General features: G+C 42.9%; 1 protein-coding gene across 1 annotated transcript in view; it reads right to left on the bottom strand.

Moving 5' to 3' along the window:
• The window catches only part of MAP3K13 (mitogen-activated protein kinase kinase kinase 13), a 63,397-nt gene that overhangs the window by 39,431 nt on the left and 17,807 nt on the right, over window positions 1–6,159 (bottom strand).

Here is a 6,159-nt window from a genome sequence, read left to right as displayed (position 1 = left end):
ATCTCCGCGGCCCCGTGCCCGCCGCTCCCGGGAGCAGCCCCGGATCCAATAACAGCCATCTGCCGCGGGAACCGAACGCGTTCGGCAAGCACGAAAGGAGCTCATCGCCGCCCCGGCTTCTTACGGGATTACAAACCACGCGTATTATTATTAAAATAACTAAATATAAACACGGACCGGGAGGAAGGAGCGGGGAGAACAATAGGAGGCTTGTGTTTGATTAGCGATGCAAAAGCACCAGTAAAATAAAAATAGGAACATTAACAAAATCCCACATTCGGCTCCAGTCAAACGTTCCCGGCAGCGGGAGGACAAGCTCTCAACCCCAGTGAGGTCCGGGAACAAAGATCAGAGCAGGCAGAGCTTCACTCGGGCTATGTAAGGCATGGGGTGCACATCACCCACTCCCATTTCCACCCCAGTGCCAATTCCAAACCAGTGGAATACACTTCACTGTGCAGAACATCCAGATCTTTGGCAGAGTTTTAAGAACTAACTAGCTCACCATATTTGAAAAATACAAGATAATTAAGTATTTCCAAGCCAATTAATAACTAATAGGAATGTTATACAGCATCTGCTAGGCATAACATTTCTAGTTGGCACATCCTATTGATTTGAGCCCAGTCCTAAAGTAATCATTTAACAAGTTCTCCAATCCCGTGACCTTCAATTTTAATAAATTGGTGAACAACTAAAATTGCAGAAGACTGAAATACCAATATTATGCCAATATTCAAAAATAGCATACGTTGTTATTTGCAGGCCTTGGCAACTTGGGAAGAAATCCTAAGCCAACCTTTGACAAGGAAGGATGATTCTGCTGCCCTGGACCAAGGGCTGAGTTATCCCAGACTCTGCCTCTGCCAGTGGCCCGTGGCAGCCACACAGGGAAGCACAAACCCAAAGCAAACACTCAGTGCTTCCTGTGGCATACTCCTCTGACAGCAGCAGAAAATTAGAAAAGAGATGGGAGTGACTCAAAGGTTAATTTCACAATTATGCAGCACTTGGGCTGTTAATAAACCTACTCAGCACACACTTGGAGGTACAGGAGGGACTGCTCTGTGAAAAGTTCCTACCTGGATGAGTAAATAAGTAAATGGAGACAGCAAATGATGCTCTAACAGGCAAAAGCTTGGGTGAATATTTGCATAGATAAGGTGGCATTTCATTGTCAAGTCCTAAACACTTGTGAAACCTTGAATTCACTCTTCCTAGCCCTAGACACACATCCCTTCCCTGAGTGTCCAGGAAGGAAGGAATCAGAATCACAGAATCAGAATCTTGTTCGTGCTGTCATTATGTCCAGAGCTGACCTGGTGCAGCTCACCTTTCTCTTTTGTAAGGAGCAAAGCTTCTATTTCACATCCTTCCAATCTTGCTGTTCACAGAGATTTATGACTAGACCTTATCTGATGCCCCACACATTCCAGAAATATCAGTTACAGGAGACTGGAATGTTGTGAAAAAATTGAAAAATTGAACATGCAACACAGTAGTATAGGCCAATTTATTTTATTATTTTTCCTTTTTTTTGTAATTTTTTATCTCTCTTACATACTCAATAGGGCAAATACAACACAATTGTCTCAATGGCACTTTACTAAGACCAGAAATGAAATGTATGCATTTATCATACAGGATTTTATCCTGAATGTGCCCAGACCTGGGACTTTGAGAAGTCCTCCCTGCAGAGGCAGGTGAACAAAACTGTAATTTGACAAGACCAGCATTGAGACCTGAGAAGCTTGACCAGAGGAAAAGAGAAAAAGCTCCAAAATGAGACATGTGCAATGTCCAGAGAAAGGTGAGCAGCAATTCCAGTCAGGAGCCCTGTTTGGAAAGGGAGGCTGTTTACAACAGGACAGCCCTGGTGATTTCAGACCCTGTTCCTGAGTCACCACAGCCCAGAGCCCATAGCTGGGAGAGGAGTCCCACACAAATTAAGGGGTAAAACAAAGCTGGGGATAGGTTTTGGTGCCAAATTGCTCCTCCACAGGCAAAAGGGCTGTGCCCAGAACACGGCTCAGAGCCTCTCAGAACAGAAACTTGCGATGTGCTTCTGCTCTCCGAAGAGCAGCTTCAGTGAGCCACCAAGAGATCTCTGAATCTCAGAATCACAAGGTTGGAAGAGACCTTCAAGATCATCAAGTCCAACCCATTCCCTGACACCTCAGCTCTCTGGGTCTGCTTAAACACGAAGGCAGGGAGCTGGAAACAGGCACAGACTCACAGATCTGCAATACCCCAAGGGAAAGCTCCCCTTCTCATAAGTGTATCCCTAAAAGCTACTCAAGAAAACTCAGACACTTGTATCACCACTGCAGTCTCCAAATCCAAGTACTACAACTGCTGTTAGCCAAGAGTGAGGTTACTCACACAAACCACCTTCCACACTGTTGCCTGGTGTGTTTTGAGCGTGCTCACAATGGGTAGGAGCACATAACTACAAGGACTTCCTCTAACCTTGGATTGCCTTCAGCAACACTCCAGGAACTAAGAGCAAAGTAAAATAAAGACACTAAAGGCACTAAATGACAAGGCAAAAAGCACTATGTGTTTAGGCATGGGGTTAGTAAGGATTCCTTTTTTAAGGAGTTTCTGAATGGCTTCCCCTCCTCTTGCCAGGTGAGCCCTGCCTCTGCAGTTCCAGTCTGTGCAGTTTTAGGAGGAGACATAACACTGGAATGTTCAGAACATGCACTGATGAGGCTGGCAAAGTTCAAAACACTACATTTGCAGACTACCTTCTTCTGAAGGACGGCAGCCGAGCTCCTGGGACATAAAGAGAAGCTCTGGAATTCCATCAGGAAGGAAAATGGTGCTACATAAGAGACATTACAGCTGCTGAAAGGGCAACTAATGCAGCAAGTGAGCAACAGCCCTCCCAGACTGACAGTGGTGGTGGCCAGCTGAGCAGAAGCCATGAGAGAAAACAAGATGTATTTATTCAGGGAAACAGGCACAAAATAACATCCCTCCCAGAGAACAGGCTGAAATCAAGTCTTCCATAATAATAATTAACTCTAATAGGGTTCCCAGCAGTGAGAAACACAGAAGAAAAGAATTTTAAAAATAAGTATTCATCAATAGCAGTTATAAGGGACACTTGTAAAGCCAGCTGAGCCACTGTCACTTTTCCTCTGGCAGGTGAGGAACCCACAAAGAGCAATGAGAGCTGACAATGAAGCCTCAGTATTAGTGCCATGTGGAAAGAAAAGTCCTATAATTTATGTTGTTGCCACAAAAAGACATGCATAAATGGGAAGCTGTTGCAGGGAGGAATTAATGAAACTGAAGAAGTGATTAAAAAATGCAGTCCAATTCCCCAAGGTCAAGTGTTGTTCAGAGAAAAAAAAATCACCTGCATAAATATAGAAACAACTGCTGAGCAGCTGCATTGTAGATAAGGATTGGGGATGGAGAGGATCAGAGACTGAGCACAAATTATAAATATCCAGTTGTCACAAACAAGGCAACTTCTATCCATTGACAGAAATACAAATTCCTGATCCTCTCAGATTTGATGAAGCCTTGGGGAAAGTCCACTTTTGGGAAAGGCTTGCTGGGAATGTGAGAAACCACCCTAGAATGAAAAGCAAAGGCAGCCAGGTCACCAGGGAAGCTCTGAGGGATGGGGAGGTAACTCAGTGAGGTGGCTCGGTCGGGACAGAGTGAATTAGAAGCTAAGAATGAGATATGGTGTGTTTCTACTAAATGCACAAATGGTTTCTTCAAAGACAGAGGGAAGTCCTGCTCCACATCTACAGTGACCAGGAAAAGCAATGGACTCAAAGTGCAAAAAGAAAAAAATACTTAGGCTGTGAGAAGAACTTTTCTAAATGGTAAACAGTGAAGCTCCAGCCTAAGGAACTTAAGTTGTTTCTTCTATTAGGAAGGAAACAAAAATCATTTCACAAAAGCTGTCCAGCAATAGTGATATTGCTTTGATGCAAAAGATCAAGATGAACTATTGGGATCTTCTCTGAAGATAGTGAGGCACTGAAAGCTTTACAGCAACAGCAGAAGCTGAAAAATTCCTCTGACCTTTTGCAGTGCAAGGTCTCACCAAATTTAATCTTTCTTGTCCTTGCTACTGTTACACAACCCCTTAGAGGAGTAATATTCAGATTTTCTACCAAAAAAACCTACAAAAACTGCAGAAAGCCCATTAAGATTGCAGAACTCAAGTCATGAGACTGCCAGAATAAGGCTCTATATTTAGTACCAACAGTTTTCTCTGTAGTACTGTGATAAAGTTCCTTCAAGAAGAGTGGATCAGCTCTATGTAAATATTCCCAAGGCAAATAAAACCTGCTCAGCATCTTCCTCCCAGACCCATGTCACTCATGAAGCTTCCAGTAGGTTTTGCTTTTTTCCCTCCCTCCCAAGAGGCTTCTGCTCCCCAGTGCTCACTGCAGACCAGAAGAGTCCTCTTGATCTGTGTGAGGTATCACAACGCAGAATTACTCAGTTCAGGAGCTGTGACATCACTTTACATAGTAGAATATTGGAGATTAGAACACTGAACTTGTCAGCAGTGGGGTTTGGTCCTTGTTTTCAAGCCCAACGTTGGACACTGCAGTATGATGCAGAAAGCACCCCAAAGGGGTCACTGAACAGCGCCCCAAATATTTTCTGAATTAAATCACAGAACTGATCTTAAGGGACAAGCAAAAGTTAAACAGACTTCACCCCAGGGGCACATCAAACTTTGCCATTGTCCTAGTACTCCAGCTCAAACCACCAGCTTTGTATTGCACAGCTTTGTATTTGCCCATCCTGGGAAAAGCCAGCACATCTGTAAATTCAAGTCATGGCTAAGAGAGGCTGACTGAGAGCCATGTTCAAAAGCACATCAGCTGAAGCATTAACCCTGGGACCCTCCAGAGCTTCACAGAGTGTTTTATAACCTCCAGTCCTCTGTAAATGTCACAGTCCCCCTGAGGGCCAGACCTTCCATCCTCAAGCCTCCTCTACTCAGCACCACCATACAGAGCACTCCCATATCGAGTGCCTTGCCTATTAACCACAAAGAATCAGATCAATTAGAAGCAGCTGATGAATTGTCACTGATGAAGCAAGGACAGGGTGGTTCAAGCAACTAATTGCTTTCACAGAGATGGAACCAGGTCCAAATCAAGGGAGAATTCAATTCTCCAGCAAAATACTTCACCTTAATTATAGCTTGTAACAAGAGACAGCCAGAATCTAAATATATGGATGCTCTGCCTCTACAGCACCCACCACTCCTCACAGAATGGGTAAAAATTGACAGCTTTTATATTAAGAAACAAATCCCAAAATGTAGCTCCATCTCACATCTTCCTGCAATCCCACTCAGAGGTGGCTCAGGCACATCCTAAAATTATGTATCTGTAGCTTTCTCTGCATGAAGCATCTCTGTACAACAAAGACCACACAAACGTAAAGATGTGTAGAACAAACCCATTTTCAGTCTCCTCGAGTGAAACAACTACTTTTTCTTGCATTACACAGATCCCCAGCCACTAAGTAAAGAAAACTCTAGACAATTTTATAGACAAGAAAAAAATATTTTCTTTCAAGCAGCATCTACAAAGAAACAAGCAACTATTTTTTACATATTCTTCTAAACTTAATTCCCCAAAGCTTACAGAGTTTTTACAGAATTAGCTCCTTTTCAGTTCTTCATACAGACAGATATATGTGGTTTGCTAACATACAAGTTTTACTACTTATTTTTTTAATACATAAAATAGATATAGTTAAATTAAAAAATAGCATATATGATACAGAATCAAGAGATGATATATTCCTAGGAATAGAATTTGGAAGAAATATCCAAAACAAACCATGAATTTCTGCTTTTCTGGAACTTTGCTGGTGTCTCTACTCCAGCTACAACAGCCTGGATTCCTCTGAGAATCTGCATTCTCCAGCCAGGGAAATACCATGAAAAAGTACTCATAAGAATGGAAAATAATATGCTAAAGCTGTCCCCTCACAAAATCAATACACCTGAATTAATAGATTCAAATGTTTTCAGACTCCAAGTTGTATTGGAAAATGTAAACACTAACTTCACCTCCATCTATGCACCCACCCCTTTGGCACTTATCCCTTCCTGTTATTCCCATGGGAGCTGGATCCCATCAGGTCTCTAAAGGTTCAGCA

This window comes from Geospiza fortis, unplaced genomic scaffold (genome assembly GCF_000277835.1).
Source record: "Geospiza fortis unplaced genomic scaffold, GeoFor_1.0 scaffold118, whole genome shotgun sequence".
In the NCBI taxonomy this organism is placed as follows: Eukaryota; Metazoa; Chordata; class Aves; order Passeriformes; family Thraupidae; genus Geospiza; species Geospiza fortis.
The sequence above is the reverse complement of the archived record's forward strand: the minus strand, read 5'-3'. Positions and strand labels throughout refer to the sequence as shown.